This window comes from Falco biarmicus, chromosome 10 (genome assembly GCF_023638135.1).
Source record: "Falco biarmicus isolate bFalBia1 chromosome 10, bFalBia1.pri, whole genome shotgun sequence".
Taxonomy (NCBI): Eukaryota; Metazoa; Chordata; class Aves; order Falconiformes; family Falconidae; genus Falco; species Falco biarmicus.
The window spans coordinates 17,993,617-18,011,418 of NC_079297.1; the positions used below are offsets into that span (position 1 = coordinate 17,993,617).

The 17,802-nt window shown below is 48.9% G+C and overlaps 1 protein-coding gene across 1 annotated transcript in view; it reads right to left on the bottom strand.

Moving 5' to 3' along the window:
* BAHD1 (bromo adjacent homology domain containing 1) overlaps positions 1 to 17,196 on the bottom strand; it is a 40,449-nt gene extending 23,253 nt beyond the window's left edge. Inside the window, exon 1 of the mRNA XM_056354450.1 lies at positions 16,863 to 17,196. The gene's annotated coding sequence lies outside the window, so the exon portion shown is untranslated. The remainder of the gene's footprint in view (positions 1 to 16,862) is intronic.
* Positions 17,197 to 17,802: the final 606 nt, after the last annotated feature.

Genomic DNA, 17,802 nt, shown 5'->3' on the forward strand with positions numbered 1-17,802 from the left:
GCCACAGTCTTGTTTACATATTTGCCTTAAATTAAAACCAAAGTTTCTGAATGCAAAGCCTTCATTGAACACTTATTTGTACAGCCATGACCAACACTTGCAAACCCACTTCCTAGAGCCTATAAGAACTAAAGATTTCCACCCCCAGCTGTTGCCACAAGCCTTCTGCTTGTGACTCACAACACAGCAGTGGTGTCCGAACATCTGCAGAAAGTTCAGATGCTTTTGCTGCTGTCTGCAGCCTTGCCACACAGCACCATGAAATTGCTCCAGGTGAGTTCAGAGCTCACAGCACTGCCGGTTTCATGCTCACTCTCTGGGGGAAAGGTGCAAAAGCTGTGCTTATCCACAAGCAAAGCCACCCTCACCTCCCCCAAACTCCAAACCCATTACAAACCCAGCGAAAACTGGAAGCAGTTGGGGATCAGAATTTTGTTCTACTTCCTTATATTGCTCGGATGGAGAAGATTACCATCTTCCCTCCTTCAGAAGGGACACATTTCTTTTGCCTTCTGACAAGAAAAAGAGGGATGCACCAGGATGAGAACAAAACTTTGAGCTAACAGACACCTTAAGGCTGACAATACGCACCAATTTCTGAACAGTATTTTAATCCTGCATTCATCACTTGTGCTTCCTACAAAAGAGCCTCATAGCTGTAGCAGCAGGAACCCACTGCCACTCCAAAGTTTTCGGCCAGTAGCCATTGGCTTTGGATGTTAGTCTGCAAACTCTGTTTGTGCACCAAGCAGGGACTATAGGGAAAAATAATACACAACCATGTCATTAGAGACACAATCAAACAAGCATACACACAGAAGGCCAACCCCCTTCTCGAACAGAAACCACCTCTTTGCCAGTGCAAACACTGTAATTATTCCCACAGTGCAAAGCCCACCATCGGCTTCTCGTCTCTCAAAACAAATATGAGAAAAAAAATTTGAAAAGTAAGAAGTGAGAATGATGGATAACCAGACCCAACCACACTGCTGCGATGCAAGCCCAGGTAAGGCAAAGGAAATCCCTGGCATTTGCAAGCACAGGCAATGAGTACATGGAGGTGGGGGTGAAAAATCAGGCTCAACTTGTCTCAAGGCTGACAACTTTGAATGAAAGCACTCATGCTTAAGAGACGCTTTGACACTTGGCCTTTGCTGTAACACTCCCCAGTGAATCAGTCATTAAGGCTTCCTTTTAATGAAGACAGGCAGAGTACAGAGATTAGGCAAGATAAGCCCTGGAAAGGATGGGGGTGTGTAGGCTGGACCACCTGAGAAACAGGCTAAAGTTTACACTGATTTTACAATTCTTCTGAAACATCCCAGAGAACATCAGCAGCAACTACTACTACACATAATGTATTGGATATATTAAATATCACAAGTTTACAAAGAACTGCCTATTAGAACTTTAAATAGGTTCCATGTAAAGCTGCCTATGTGACAGCTACGCTAACACCACCCTGTAAGGTATCTATAAGTAGTCTGAAAAACCAAGTCAAAAATATTCCAGGACAGCTTTGACAGTTGTGTTTTTAGAAGGAGCACAAGCTTTGCCAATCAAGTTAATCAAGGTTTAAAGAAAAAAAAAAAACACCAACCAAGCCCTGCTCATCTGACTTTCCATATATGCAAAATGCAAACTAAATTCCTTCACGGCAGAAGGCTGAGTCTGGTAAAATATCAATCATATGTCACTTTGCTCAGATAGCTCTGGCACCAGTCCTGGTTATACGGACAAAATGGAATAACAAATTATTTCCAAGACTTTATTTTGAAGAACAAAGTGCAAGATTTTTCTATAGCAAATATTAAAGCTCTTCTATATATTAAAATCACACTCTTCCACGACCGCTTTAGGAACTTCCTCCAAGCTGCTCAGCTTAAATAATTCAAGATGCACCGTGATTTCATGTATTACACATGCATCTGCAAAACTGTGCTGCCTTTGGGAATTTCAAGGGCAGGTGCATCCCTGCCAGCTCCTCTCCATTTCACAAGGCTGTCGCTGCCACCCTATCACAGGATCTGGACGTCCCTTCTCCTCTCTCCAGTATGTCTCCCTCCACAAAGGTCTCCATTCACTCTCAACTCTTTTGACTATAAGCTGTCAGCACAGCACCCCTGAGATTCAAAGACAACACGTCACTACTCAACAAGCTCAGAAGTTGCTTTAGGGGAGAAAAAAAAAAACAATGCAGGAAATTCAGAGAAGGGCAAGGCATTCCTTCAATATACCATTTAATTAACTATCCTAAATTCTGACCCAAAATCCAACTTCAAGGACTTTTTTTTTTTACACTTTAAATAATCTTCATCTTATTTTCATTACCTCAAAGCATCCCCTCAAAACTATCTGACAATACAGTACCCCACCTCTATGTCTGAATCCTTGGCATTGGGGCTCCAGGTACCGCCTCTGTTACCATCTCTGAGAGGAGTGCACAAGAGAGACTGCATTTTAAAAATTTAACAGGCACACATGTTTATAACCTCGACTTAAACTCACAGAAGCTTTAAACCCAGGCAGGCAAAAAAAGGCTATGCTAAATAACAAGTTCATGTAATATTTTTGAGGATTTCTGTGTTCTGACTCATCCTCAGCTGAAATACGTTGACCAAAACTACCTCTCCAGACCAACGCTGTAATCTGAATGTATTTTCAGTTCTAGAATAAGTACTTAAGACAGCATCATCTTTCATTTGGAAATACCTATTGTCACTATGCGGTTTTAAACTTAGTTTCACATCAATTCAACCTCAACTTGGTCCATACAAAGCAAGATGTGCACAGAGCAGAACACCTTTCTGGGATTTCAAACTTCTTCCATCACAGGTTTTTATTCCTCTTTATATTCAGAGTATACAGACATTTCAAAAGAAAATGCACTTTTTATTTCTTTACTCTCACTTCCCTACCATCACCTGAAATACCAGCATCCTCCACACACCTCCCTAGCTGGGGACACAGGTGACGGAGGACTACTCACACTGAGCAGTTTTCCATCTGGGAGCTTCACTCCCAGTCCAAAATCCCAGTCAAAGAAAGGCTTTACAAAACCCTCATTCCCCCCAGAATCCCTGTAACCAAACACTCTCCTTCCCCAGACACATTATAAATTACAGTGCCACGCTGAACGCTAAGCAGAGCTTACATGTGAAGCTGGCTTTGCTACATTTGAACTCATGGAATAAAAGTTCAGATTTGACTGAAGCATAAGACATTGTCATCAAATTGGGCAGAACTGCACTGCAGGGCTAGAAACTGGGAGCTGTCTATATTCCCACATCTTGTAGCAGCAGTTACGACCAAGGTAAAACTGCCAAGCCTCACTAAACTTAGTGTAAAACCTTGCCTCCCTCTTTTTAACACAAGAGCACACTATTTATAAATGAGTACAAGGCAAGTGAAAAAGTTCCTCTTAAAACTTCACAACTCCGCTGGTTTAACATATTAGGTCAGTCAAAATTTAGCACAACCAAATGGTGCTGCAACACCTGATTTCTCAAAGGAGAACAAGTTTCTTAATTCCTAAGGTGGTGTTAGCACACTCACCTGTATGACCAAATTCAGACAATGGGGTTTTTTGTTGTTGCTGTTTATTTTTTTGAAGGGCAGTTTGTTAATTGATTCTCCATTAAGGGAATTAGCAGACAGGAACACATGCTCTGGTGAGGCAGCGGATAGAAAGGTGCAAGCCAGAGAGGCTTGGGGAGTCAGTGCGGAGCATGCAGGAAGTCCCACAGCACTGTCATCCTTGTGCGGGAAACGGAAGATTTTAGTCTGGAACCTGAAGTTATTAATGTCTTCATCAGACCAGCCTGAACCTCCACCAGCCATTAAGTGCTCTAAGTTAACTGCTTGGCAATTACACTTTTCATTACTAAGTAACTAGCATGTCAAGATTTTTAAGTGCCCAACACTGGCTCCTTCCAGAATTATTAGGGGTCCAGGCTGGGCTGGGGAAACCCAAGCATGGTGTGCGGACCGTTCACCACGTCCAACACGGCGGCTACCACAGCACTTCTGGCCAAGGCAAAGGAATCACCCTCCTCTGTGCAAACTTGGTTTTGCTAATTTAAGCCCAGGAAAGCAGAGGGACTCAATGCCTGCGTTGCCAAAGGTCCCAAGCAGAGCTGAAAGAACATTTCCAGTGACCAGAGCTGGCATGGTATTGCCATCAGAAATCTGAGACACAACTCTCAGGCAAGACAGTTGGATGATGATATATATCTCCATACAAGAACTGTCAAGTGGTATTAAAATAACAGAAACCACAAGCCAAACATCGGCAATTCAGCCACCTTTGACAACTAGAAGCCTAATCACTGGAACACCGCTTCCATGAGAGCCCATTTAACTCCCATTGGAAGCTGGCCTAGCTCCTTCATCCTTTACCCATATCGTTAGAGGTATATTTGAGTACACACATTTGCTTGCGCCCCAGGTTTTGATCAGTCATGGCAACAAATATCTCCTTTAAATAGACCGGAAGGCATTTGCAGACCTGCGCTAGGAGTGATTTGTTTTATATTCACTCATTAACTTGCATTTATCTACCTACACATGCATGACATTATTTGGCCGTTCAGAAAGAGAGTGATTAAACACACTTTGCTTCCACAGCAATGGGTACGGTAAGACATTTTCAGTAAGGTAAGCCATTTAAATTACATCACACCAACATACTACTTAGATTTTGTTGCATCTTGCACAGCTGGAAGGAAAACAATTTTTAAAAGTCAGGAACAATTAAGAACAGTAAGTTACACACTATCCCAAGAGCTATGGACTGAACAATGTGGGGGGTTGGTTGAAGAAGGGCCCCCACGGGGCACCGCTGAGGTTATGCTCCCTCAGCTGCAGCACAGACACCTGCCTCTGCTCCGTCACCTTACACAGAAAGCATGTCCCAAGAGCCACATGTGAGTAGACCCTGCTAAGAGCAGCTGTCTACAAGAAGGAATATTTCAGAATCATCTATTGAACCTGCCCAGTTACTGCCACTTCCTACATCCAGTGCTCTGCTGTAGAAGCAAAGCACTGGATTTTGCACCTCAATTATTCTCAAGCTGGTCCACAGAACATCCCCGTGAGCCAGTGGGGGATAGATGGCCTAAAGAAAACCACCGTACGGTAGAATCAAACATGGCCTTTCCCTGAACCTAACGATTCTGTGACAAAACACAACAACAGACATAGCAGGTTCCCTGGAGGCTGAGACTATTCAATATTTTATTAACAAGTCACGTAGTATTTTATTAGCAAGTCACCGACTCACCCACAGGTAATACTTCGAGAGGCAGCAAGCGAGTCAGAAGACAAGCTATGGGTTCACATATGATCTTGATGGACCAAAGAAGCATTAAAAAAAAATAAAGAGCCCACCACCAGGGAGAGATCTACAACCTGCACACCCCACAGGCAGGAATCATCAGGCACACAAATGCAAAATGGGCAGCAGCCAGGAAGGTGGCACCCTGCAGAAAGCAGCTAAGGTTTATTGAAGAGCACAAGCTGGATGAGTCAACAACATCCCAATGTCGTGAAAACAACTCCAAGCATCATCCTGGGGTAGATGCCCAGGAGTGCTGCAGGTCAGCCAGGCCATGCGCGGGGGGAAAGGAGTCCGGACGGGAGCAGGCTCCAGCTGGGCCACATCTTCCCGTGCTGTGCGCGACACTGCATGAGCAAGGGAGTAGCAAGGATGAAGGACTTGGAGGTGACCAGTGAAGAGGTACAGGGGCATACATCATGCAATTAAGAAGAAAAAAAAAAGGAGGGGGGCAGAAAAAGGTAGAGAAAAAAGAGTTCATAACATGTACGAAGGTGGTGATACGGCATTCTGCAGGGAACGAGAGGAGAAGGAAAAGACTTAAACTGCATTTAGGGAGACTTAGAAGTCTTTTCCTACATCTTTCCTTCCCACGAGGCTAGGAAAAGCAAGATAATGCCCAAAGAAGCTGAGGTTAAAAAAACCCAGTAGTTAGAGGAACATCTGTTAGCAATGTTTCGGTACAATTTATCCCCTGCCCCACACGCAGGGCTGACCATGACCACTCTAAGGTCCTTCTCTATACCCGCTGCTGCCATGGGTACGGATAACCTGGGGGACATACAGCTAGCAAAGGCCCTTGAAAGTTTGATTGTTGTGTTCGCTATTTGAGTTAATGAAATTAACTATTTGTTAAGAGCATGCACATTCAGTATTGCAGCTCTCCTCAACTTCCACATCCACCCAAAACCACAACTTCAGGCAACAGCACTTCTCATAAGCCTACACTAAAAGAGGCTAGTTAACCCACCCCAGCTCCATACCCCACTGCCATACCGCGTGCCACACGCCACGAGAGAACCAGAAGCCACTCCGTTCACACAGAGCACAGGCATTTTCTGGCACAGATAAACTCCTGAGCACCAAGAGCTACAGTTTGCTTTGAGACTAAAGCAGATTCATTAGATGACTTCCAGCTTCAACACAAATCTCAACTACAGTTACTCTTACTTTATTCATACCCGGCCATTTCAGATGCAAACTTGTGCCTGCAAGTGGGGCGCATTTATTCAGTTGCTCCCTAAGCAGAGGCACCATCTCATCTCAAGGGGAACCCAGCAACAAGTCTTGGAAGACTTCCATTTTCACATGAGTGCAGGTCACCATGAAGCCAGTGTGAACTCCAGAGGATAAACCATCTCTGGCAAAAGAGCACAGTTACAAATTCATCTCTAGAACTACAAAGCATTTACACAGTTCAGCCTAGTTTTATGGAAATGTCATGGGTGCCTCCAACTGGATTTTCTGGAAGGTCCCTTGAAGTCAGGCTGTGGCTTCAAAACATCTAAGCGTGTTGAGTACTGGGGACAAGAATCCTACAACTGCTATGCAAACTGCTCTTCACAAATGACTGCTCTGATAGTTTGAAGACACCCCCTATGCTTCCTCCAACTCTGGCTTCAAGGGGAATATATTTGTAACAGGGAACAAAGCAGCAAAGCTTTTGAGGAACTCCTAGCACTGACAAGTAGAGCAAAAAAAAAAATCAGTTTGTCTGCTACAGGAGTTGAGATGTTCAACACATGGGACAGATGGGTGGGGAAGAGAAAAACGCCCCCACGCATCCAAGTCACTGGCATAAGAGCACCAGGGTAAAAGATGCAAACTGCTACAGAGTTATGGACTCCAGCAGGCTGGGGTACAAGCAGACAAAACCTGAAGCTAGACCATCGTAAATCTGACTGGAGAAGCGATCAGAGAAGGATGCCTGCAGCTGCGAGGGCTGCCAGCTGAAGCAGAGCCAAAGTGGCAGCAGGAGACACTTGCAGCTACTGGTCGAATGGCAGATGAACTGGTAGAAAGTTTCCAGGAGCTGCTAGAAGATAGAAGAAAGCTGCACAAGCTCCACTTTCCCATGCTGTGCCCAGACATGGAAGGGTAAACAGCAGATAAGGAGGTACGCGCTACAAACCTCCTCTCCACCTAAGAACCATGCTGCCATGCTATCTCAGCCCCAAGGACAACTCCCAGTACTCGTGCCTAGATACCCACTTCCCTGGAGCTAGTTTTGCCTTTTGCAGACCAAATCTCTGCAGATTTGATCCAAAGAGGATCTGATGCTGGACAACAGCTGCAAAGAGCTTTGAGCTGCGGAGTTTCTGCCTCATGTTGCAGTTACAATGCACAAGGATACAATATACCCATACAGGGTAGCCCCCAGACACCAGAATTTCAGCTCCTGCTTCAGCTATTTGTCACAGTAAAACATTTTAAGTTCAAGGGTGCTAGAAGCATTCTTTAAACTAAAATGATGGATAATATCCCATTTTAGAGCTCCAAAGTGAGAACCTCGCTACTCATTTCAATAACAAAGATAAACATTTTATTTAATGGCTATATTAACAGGCAGAAAATACACTTCTCTCCAAAAAGCAAGGGGGACTTACAATTCTGGCTTCTGCAGAATTTAAATTCTCAATTAAAGATGAATTCCTCTGAATGGGGGGGAAAGAAACAAAAGCCCTCATCTCTCCTAAACAGAAACAGAGCACAAATTCTGCCTTTGAGTCTCCAGACTGCTCTGCTGCTGCTCACCTTGCTTACAACTCTGCCACGTAGCACGGGAGCACTGGCTGAGCTGGGTGATGCTTCTCAGAGCCCCACAGACACAGGGCATGCCACGCGTCCCGCTGGTTCTCTGCTGTGGTCGACACGGCTCGCTGGCTGCATATACAAACGGTCACAAATGCCAACAAACCCATGCAGCCTTATGCTCACTCTAACCTAAAGGCTTCCTTTCCTATCTCTGAAAAGCTAAGCATGCTTGAGCTGGTAAGCGTGTGGAAATTCTCATGTCTTGGGTAAAAGATGAGCCCTCAGGGCACTGGAGCACCTTCAGTTGGCCTGAGTGATCAGAAGCAAATATCCAAATATTCATCCCCTTTCCTGCTCCTCAGGCAATGCACATCACTGCTACCGCCCTCCAAAACAGCGCAGAAATACACCAGCGTGCAGTATTGAGACACTTTAATACAACCAGGACACTGATCTTTAATCTACCTAAACACTTTCAATATTTTTTTTTTTTTTTGGTGGTGGTGGAGGATCTACATGTATATATAAAGACTCCTTTGGGTAGAAATGAGAGCAAGCATTTACAGCTTGCTTTGTTCAGCTGAGGGGCTGGACAGGTTTTTATACAGCTGCAGGAGTTTTCCAGCCTGCTAGAAAGGAAAGAGAATTAGGACCGCGCTATACAAAACCATAATCTATATGGGGAAGCATAAAGCTCTTAGAGCTGGAATGAGACCTCGGGGGCAGCACCTGAAGACACTTCCCCTTTTTTTAATTTTAAAATTGACTGTTTCATTTACACACAACACAGACTCCTTCAAGAGGAACCATCTGACCTCCAAGTACTCTAAACACTTTTCTATATAGGGTTATTACAGCTAACTAGGTTTTAATCATGTTTAAGTACTGAAAAGTAAAAATGCCGCTGTTGCGCTCGCTTCCCTGCCCCTCCATGGTCCATTTCTCACCATTGCCTCTGATGGTTTCCTTGGAAACATATGCAAGCTTAAATTGGATTGACATTCACTTAGTGGACAGATGGAGTTTGGAACAGCCCAGTGCCTGAAATTCAAGGCCGAGTCTTGGGATATGTCACATTATCAGTACAAAATACCACACACACAGCTCCCAAAATGCCCAAACTTTGTGGAAAGGTTAAGGATCACCTAATTATTCAGTAATGAGCTTCGAGGTGGCATCTCAGGCAAGGTCAGAGATTACCCATTGTACTTGCATGAAAGCATCAGGCCAAGCACACGACAACATTTTTGTTTGGAGGGAAGGATTTAATTTTTGTTAAGCACTGAGAAAACAGTTCTTAATCTCATTAGTGGTTTCAGGCAGGACAACTGATGCAAATCACACGTATGCTGAGTGCAGACAAGAGCCTTTCGCAAGTAGTGATGCACTATCTGCACTGTAATTATGCTACCTGCATCAAAAACTTCAGTGCTAGGCTGAAGTTACTCCTAGCGAGCGATGCTGACCCACAGCCTCCACGTAGAGCTGCAGCCCCCTTCTTCCCCAGCACCAAGAGGGGCAGGGCTTTTAATCCCACCTGTCTAGCTCCAGAGGTGTCAGGACTGCAATTTCAGCAAAGCTGGTAATTTATTCTGAAGTGGGAATTATTCCCTGACTCTTCTTCCACTATATGGAAAGAAACAGAAATGCAAAAAATGAAAATTTTTGGGGGGTTTTTTTTTGAAGGCTGGCTAAACAGTGCTTTCCCAATCACACTATCTGTCCTCCCTAACAGGATTTGGAAGGATTCACCTCTCTGCAACCAGAACACAAGGACAGTAGAAATTCCAAACAATACATTCCTAGAGATCTTTCATGAAATCCAGCATCTAAGAAAGGGAAAGACAAGATGACAGGGCTCCCGTGAGAGGAGAGGGGGGCAGACAGCAGTTCATTACATGTTCTGCCTCGCCAGGCACCCTACCCAGCACATGCTTGGTTATTTTACGTACCGCCCCTAGATAATTAGGGATGTGCGAGAGTTGGGGTTACCAAGCGATTGTTTAGGGCACAAATCCCTGAAACACCTGGCTCACTTCTGTGGCTCATGCAATTTGCTGAAATCTAAGGAATTCCCAGTTTGAGATTTACCTGCCCAAGTAATCAGAATTTTCATACCTGTCCTGCCACCTGGCATTTAGCCAGGATTTTAAGAAAGTCTCTTCTCCTCTGTCTACACATGATTATAGCTGCTAAATCCTTTCCCTTTGCTATCTTGCTAGCCTTGGAGATATCTGCTGTGTCGCCTTACCCTGAACCACCCTCCAGCCTTGGTTTCTTGAACTAATTTTGACTGAGCTGCATAAACCCGAACATGCGCTTTGCATCTGTTTTTTGGGCGCGCTGATTTATCTTTAACTTAAAAACAACCTCCTGCTCCCACTTGTTTCCTCTGCCTTCCTGATCTTCCATGTTTATCAATATGTGATTATTGATGCTTATTCCTCACCACCTGCATCCTCCCGGGTGCCTTTCCATCCTTCCTCTGCAGAGGGAGATGCCTCAGTGCCCCTCTCCACACCCTCCCCCCCACCAAATCCTTTTCCTTTTTATGGTATTCCCAAACCTAAATCAGCAAGAATGTGCTCAATCTGCCAACTGCCCTCATACTTACAGCAAACGATCGTGTAACACCGTCGCTCTTGCCGAGCCTCGAGCCCCCCTCCATTTTACGGTTTAGCTAAAACGCTCTTTAGTTTGGAGAACTTCCCGGCAGGATTCGGTGCGAGGTGCTTCCCGGCTTGGGCAGCGTCCGCCTGGCTGCCAGCAACGTGCTGCTGCAGCTGCTCGGCCGCGCTCCTGCCGCGGCGCCTTCTCCCTTCCAGCCTGCAAAAGTCAACTCAACCATCTTTCCTAGCATGCCTGCAACTCCCCATTTCTTTCTCCGCTGCCAATTTAAGCCTATTCCAGGTATTCTGCAAGCCTTCGAAGATATACAAAGATGACAAGCAGCAGAGGATAATGCTTTACTGCACGAAGGCAGGCTAAAGCTCGCTATTTTCAGTGCTTTACACAGGCCACAGCCAGGAACAATAGAAGGCCATGCATGGTGTACGTATGAAGCAGCACAGTTCAGTGATGCCCATGGATCTCGATGCTTCTTTAGCACTGCTATTTCATTTAAAGGATGATAATTCAGACAATGAAAAATAAGCCATCAGCAAAGCTGTTTTATTCAAATCAATGCTAGGAAAATGCCTCTTTTTTTATTTCTAAGAGCATCGTAAATAATTTGAAGTATTGATACACAGGCAGTCACTAAAAGCCAAAATCTTTTATTAAAAAAAATAATAAATAATCAAGCCTGCTGGGGAAAGCTGTATAGTTTCAAAGCTGAGCATGAGAAAGCCCTTCAAAAAACTGCCTGAAGAACAATGGGTGCCAGCAAGCACTCCTGTGATGTGGCTTACAAAGGGGGAGGGAAAAAATAATAAAAATCATAATTTTCTTGTTTAGGCACACCTTTGTTCCAGAGAACTGGGACACGAGGAACACAGCAACTGGCAGCTCTGAACTGCAACATCATCTTATTCCTGAACACAACACATTTAACAAACCCCACGCTCTTCAATGCCAAAATCACTCCAGTTCAGCCACGCAGGAACCCACCTGCTTCGCAGGCAATTTCAAAAAGCTCTTACACAGAGCAGCACCCAGATCGGCAGCACGTTACAGCAGGAGAGCAATCCCACCCAGGCTGCGTTATACCCCAAGCAGGATGCACGCACCCCAAAGCCGCCCCTCTGCCAGCCACTCTCCAGCACCAGCACGCTGTGCGCCACCCTAGCGTGGCACCCAGGGTGACAAGCTGACACCCCACTGATGCCACCAGGCTGTTTTTCACCACGGTACTAGGCTGCAGGTGTTATAGCAAGCACCTCTCCAAAGCCTGTACCACAAGTCTCTAAACACGCTTGGAAATTCAAATGGCAGAGGAAGGAGAATTGCAAAACAAATGATGGAAAGCAGCCCTCAGCAAGAATTCAACTGAGCATCTTTAATAAAGATGCGCCTATAACCCAAGACAGATTTTTTTAAAAAAGGTGATAAAAGCACCATTCCTGGCCATGCCACATGTGAAAAGCATAGACATAAGGCCCTGAACACACTGTGCTCTCAGTGAGCTGACATACATTCCTTCCCCACGTTAATAGGTGTTTATTTGCCGTGCTCCCCTGCCACCGCACAGCGCAGCCACTGCACACAACTGCTTGGTGCCACTGGCCCTCCCGCACATTGCACTGCTCATTCCCACAGTTTTTAACTGGCCAAGGAAAGACACATTCAGCTCCCCATCACCGAGAGGCCGTTCAACACCTGCCTCAGCAGCAGGCTCACGCCCAGCAGAACCCAAGCAAAACCCCAAGGCATCCCTCATCTTATTTTTGACTCACATGGAGTTAATGACCTCACACCCTCTATGGAAGATTTCATGAAATTCAATGCACATCAATGATTAGCTGAACATGAGAAAAATAACTGCTTCTCCAGGCAAGTTACCCCCGTCCTCAGCTACAGAGAGCAGCGCTACCGTCCCTAGCTGAGGGGCTTCCACTACAATTTAACTAAAAATATTCTTTGGAAATTACAGTAATATAATATCGATAGTTCAGGGATTTTTTAAGAAGAGGGTCAGGTTGCCTCCTTTGCTCAGCTGACTGCACTTTTTACGTCTCACCAGCTCTCCAGACTCTCTCCTATTTAGTATGGGTCTTCACCCACACTGTAAGAATAACACGTAACATTAATTAAATTCCAACGGCACAAACATTGACAAGGGACAGAGAACAGGTGCGAAAAATTAATTTTAAATCAGATTTATATTTATTATTAACAACATCTTTTGATTTAACTTTTTAAATTATGATATCAGTCCCTCATTTCACTTTACAGCAAAGTAAAGATTTCCACAATGCTGTTGTTCTGATGCAAGATTTTTTTTATTATTTTTTTAACTCTGATACAAAATACCACTGCAGTTTGCTTTATTCTACTTTTCTTATAATAAAGCTTCACACTAGAATATCAAGTCTGGACAGTAACTGGATAAAGGCCTATTGCATTGTCCCATACAATCACATTTCTTCCCGTCTTCAGAAATAAACCCAGTAGTATTACATTTAAGAGCATTTAAAGAATATCGGTTGCCAGTGCGAAGGCTTGGAGGGTTAAATTTTACTGGCCTTGTTACAGATAACTCACTCAGGGTAGCAATCTGGCCATGAATTTTAATATTTTTTGTCATAAAAAACATGCCTTTGGTCCAAATGAAAGAGGAGGTTGCTGCACTGGGCAGCTATAGCATTTCTGAAGAACCACCCCCCTCTACCCAAACACCTCGCAGCTCTCACGCTGAAGCAAAGGGCACAATTCCTCCCGAGCACCCCCTTTCCCCCCCGCCCTTAAACGTGGTTTGTATCCCAAAACCACGAATACTCCCCAGCCTTCACACCGAGAGGAAATACCTGCAGACAGGCATGAGTCTGCAGGCGCAAATACAGCCAGCTGACTTGCAGCTCACCTGTACCCTGCCCGTGAACAAGCACATAAACACACTGCCAGGTGAAGCAGAGAAGGAAACCAGACAGACAGAGCGCCCTGGGATTTGGAGGAAAGCCCCGGGGACCATCAAACTTCCCTACCCTGGCCCACAACAGCCCATGGCACAAAGCACACAGCTCATGTTTGAAGCTATTTTCAGTTTTACAACTTCTTTGGGGTGTTTATTTTTGGGGTTTTTTATTTCCCAGTTATCTGAACTGCTGTTTCATGTATTATTAACAATATGATAGTTGTGACTTAATTAGTTCGGCTGCTCGGGCACAAAGCAGAGTTGTTCCCGTTGTTACTTCCACAGGGTGTATTGCCATGGTTAACCGAGTATTAGATGGGGCAAAAAAGCAGCTCTGCACAGCTCCTTTGGATGCAATATTTGCACATCTGAGCATACCTGTCTATTTTCACAGCACCAGATACAATCATTCATTCATTTTCTCATGATCTGAACTTAATGCCAAGCAGTGAGCGTGCCTTTGCTTATGATTTCTAATTATTTTTCAGTTGTTTACTTTGGATAGGTTTGCTGCTAAGGGCTTATTTTCAGTGCTGCAGTAGTATTAGAAAAGCATTTGCTGAAGGGTGTATTCCCCCAAAATAATCACCAAGCACTATCTAAATCGGATATCCATAGGCTGTACCAACACACACATCCCACTGTCTGCGCAGCCCCTGAATCACACAGTAGCAATTAACACCATCACATCAAACAAAATTAGCTTACGTATTCTGCCCAGAGAGGTGAAAAACCCAAATAAATAATAAGGCTGTCAGCCTGCAGACAGAAAGGTGATGCAGATGACTGGCAAGAAGGACAGAACACCCAACTTTAGAGTAATTGATATAGTTAGATAAGAAAACCTCAGCAGCTTCTGAAATAATAACATTTCTGCTACAGAACCAAGGTTGTAACTGTTCCCCCGCCCCCCCCCCCCCCCAAATGCTACATTGCTAGGTGGTATTATACTGTTCTGAGCTATTGCCATCATCAACCCACAGTGAAAAGGGCATCCAGAAAGGATCCACTCACACAAAGTTGAGGCAATTATTTTCACCTGCAGCTCTGGTGTTTTCCAGCTGATTTTACACCTAGGAGTGATGCTACACTTCACTGTGGTAGCAGTGCTGTTCTGGTCGAGAACAGCAGTTAGAAAGCCTATGCTGCTGCTCCATTTAAAATGCTACACTGAATTCATTAGGAAAACAAACAGAAATCAATGTTTAAATCCAAAATGTCCTGTTAAATCAGACTAACACACAGTTTCCTATCGCAAGCAAATATTTAGACAGTTCCAGCTAAAGCTTGAGAACGATTCAGGTAGCTAGGACATGACAAACGTGAAGGATGGTTCGGGATGAATATGTTAGCAGGATATTTCCGTTAGAGCGATCAGCAGCATGTTGGTATTTAAATCACATTAAGATTTCAAAAGCATCGGTCTATCATACAGTTCATGTCACCCTACCTCTCACAACCGTAAGGACTGAAAACCTTAAAATAAAAACCTGAGACCCCAGAACACAGTCCTGCAACCACAGCACCAACGATCACACAGAGCCCGCCAGTCTGGAGCAAGCGCTTTCCAATTGTGGCAAACTGATGGACAGATCAATTAACCAGGCTAGCAAAAGCCCAGAAAAGCCTTTTGCTTTGAGGTTCGCCTGCTCCTGACAATGATGACTTCAGATGGAGAGCGAGCACGAGGGGCAGCTGTATTCTTTAAAACAAAACAAAACCAGAACCTCTTTCAGATAAGCACTGGTGGAAAGAGAGAGGGAGGAAGGGGGTGGAAAGGGGCGGGGGGGTGGGGGGGAGTGTGGAAGAGAAGGCAAACAGAATAGATCCCAAACGCTCGGATTTTTCAAGTTTTTATGGCTGCTCTTTTGAAAGAGAGGGGGTCCCTACGACTGCTCGCGCCGGGGCGGGGAGAGAGATGGCGGGGCTCGGGCATCCCCGCATCGGCGACTGGCTGTCGAGCAGTAGCCCGGAGAGCACTTGCTAGTCTGCCGAGATCTGCCCAGTCACATGTGCTGGCTCCTGCGCCTTGTAGAAGCAGCTGGAAAGGAGGGAGCCAGCGGAGCTGCCTCCATTAGGAGCCACCGCTACACAAAAGGAGAAGAGGAAACAAGCTCTCAGCCACCCGGGCTACCGACAGGAAAGGAGAGGTGGTCAGGGCCAGGGGAAACGCACGGCAAGTGCGGCCGAGAAGAGACCGGGGGGGCTGAAACACGGTGAAAATGAAGAACTCCCCCGCGGTCCCCCCGAGCGGCAGGATGGCACCTGCGCTCGTAGGGCGACACCTCACACAAACCACGGTGAAGTCGACGAAGTTGCCCGTTAATTAACGGGCGCCCGGGCGAGGGGGCTGATTTCCAGGCTCAGGTTTGGGGGGTCCATTCCCCCCCCCACCACAAAAAAAAAAAACCAAAAACGCCAACCCGCCGCCACGTCCACCCTGGGCAAACTTCCCCAGGGGCAGCGCTGGCTCCGCCGCGACTGCCGCCCGAGCCCCGCGCCCCGGGAGGGCCCGGCCCGGGGACAGCGGCTCCCAGCCCGCGCTCCCGCCGCTTCTCCCCGGGAGGCGCCTCCAAACGGCGGCGTCGGGACCAGCCCTCACCCTCCCGCTGCCCGACCCCCCGGCGGCAATAACCCCCCACCCACATACACCCCGGTTCCGGCCCCGTAACTCGCCCGGGCCGGGGCCTCCCCCCACCCCGCCCCGCCTGTCAGGCGGCCGCCGGCCCCGCCGCCTTTGTCCTGCCGAGCCGCCGGGGCCGGACGGGCGGCCCCGAGGGAGGGCACGCCGGGCCGCGGCTGGGGGCTGCCGGGCCGGGGAGGCACGGGCGGCCGGGGCGGGGGTCAGGCCGGGCCTCGTCCCCTCCGCACTTCGCAAGTTAACGGCCGCCGCGCGTGCTCAACCGCCGCCCGCACCTGAGGGCGGCCCGGCCCGGCCCACCTGCAGCCGAGGCCGCTTCCCCGCGGGGCGCCGAGCCGCGGCCGCCCGCGATGCCCGCCCCGGGCTCCCGCCACCGGGGCCGCCCGCCGCCGCCGAAGAAAGTTCCCGGTAGCCCCGCGCGCCGCCTCCCGCCCCCCCCCACAACCGCGCCCCGGGGCGGCGGCACCTGCTCCCGGCCCGCCGGAGTTACCGGAGGCGGAGGGGACGAGGCGGCGCCGCGGGCTCCACCGGACGATCGGCACGGCCGCGTGGGGACTCACCGGGGCGCGCTCCCGCGCCGCGAGGCTGCCGCAGGCCCCGGCTGGGGAGAGATCCAGCGACGGGAGCCCTCCCGGGGCGCCCGAGTCCCGGGCTCCACGCTGCTGCGTCAGCGCCGCCTCCTCCCGGCTGCGGGATGGGGATGAGGCGCCCCCGCTGCCGCCGCCCGCCCTCGCCGCAGGGCGTCGTGATCCGGCGCGGGGCGGGCGGGCGGCGCGCAGAGGCCGGGAGCGGGCGGGCAGGCGCCGGGGCCGCGGGGAGGAGCAGGAGGCGCCGCCGCCGCTCGCCGCCGCGAACTCCCCGCAAGCCGCGAGCCCCTCCGTCCTCCTTCCTGCTTCCTCGTCCCCAGCCAATGGCCGCCCGCCGCTCCGCCGCTCTCTCCGCCGCGCCGGCCAATCGCGCGCGCTCCTGCCCGCCGCCGCCGCCCAATCGCCGCGCACGTCACCGCCCCTCGCCCCCCCCGCCCCACCGCCCCGCTCCCCCCCCCCCCCCCCCCCCCGGCCCCCCCCGGCCCCTCACCGCCCCGGCCGCTGCCCCGGCCGCCCGCCGCCTGCCGGCACCGCGGCGTGAGGGGGGGCCGCCCCCCCCACTCCGGGGCGACCAGAGGGGGGGGGGGGGGCACCGACCTGGGGGCGCCGGGGGAGCCCCCGCGGCGGGCGGTTTCCCCACCGGACGGGGAGCGTAAGGCGCGGCCCCGCGCCCTCCTGTCAGCGGCGGCGCGGGGAGCGGCGGGCACCGGCGGGTTCCTCAGAGGAGCCTCCGCTCCCCCAGGCGCCTTCGCGCCCCGGGGCCGTTACCGGCACCTCCCGCCCGGCCACCGGCGGCCTGCGCGGCCCGGAGGGCGAGCGCGGCCCGGCCCCGCGGCCCCGGCCCGGCGGGGGGTCCCGCCAGGCTCGCCCTTGCCCCCCCGCTCCCTGGAACCGGGCCCGTGCGCCCCAGCTC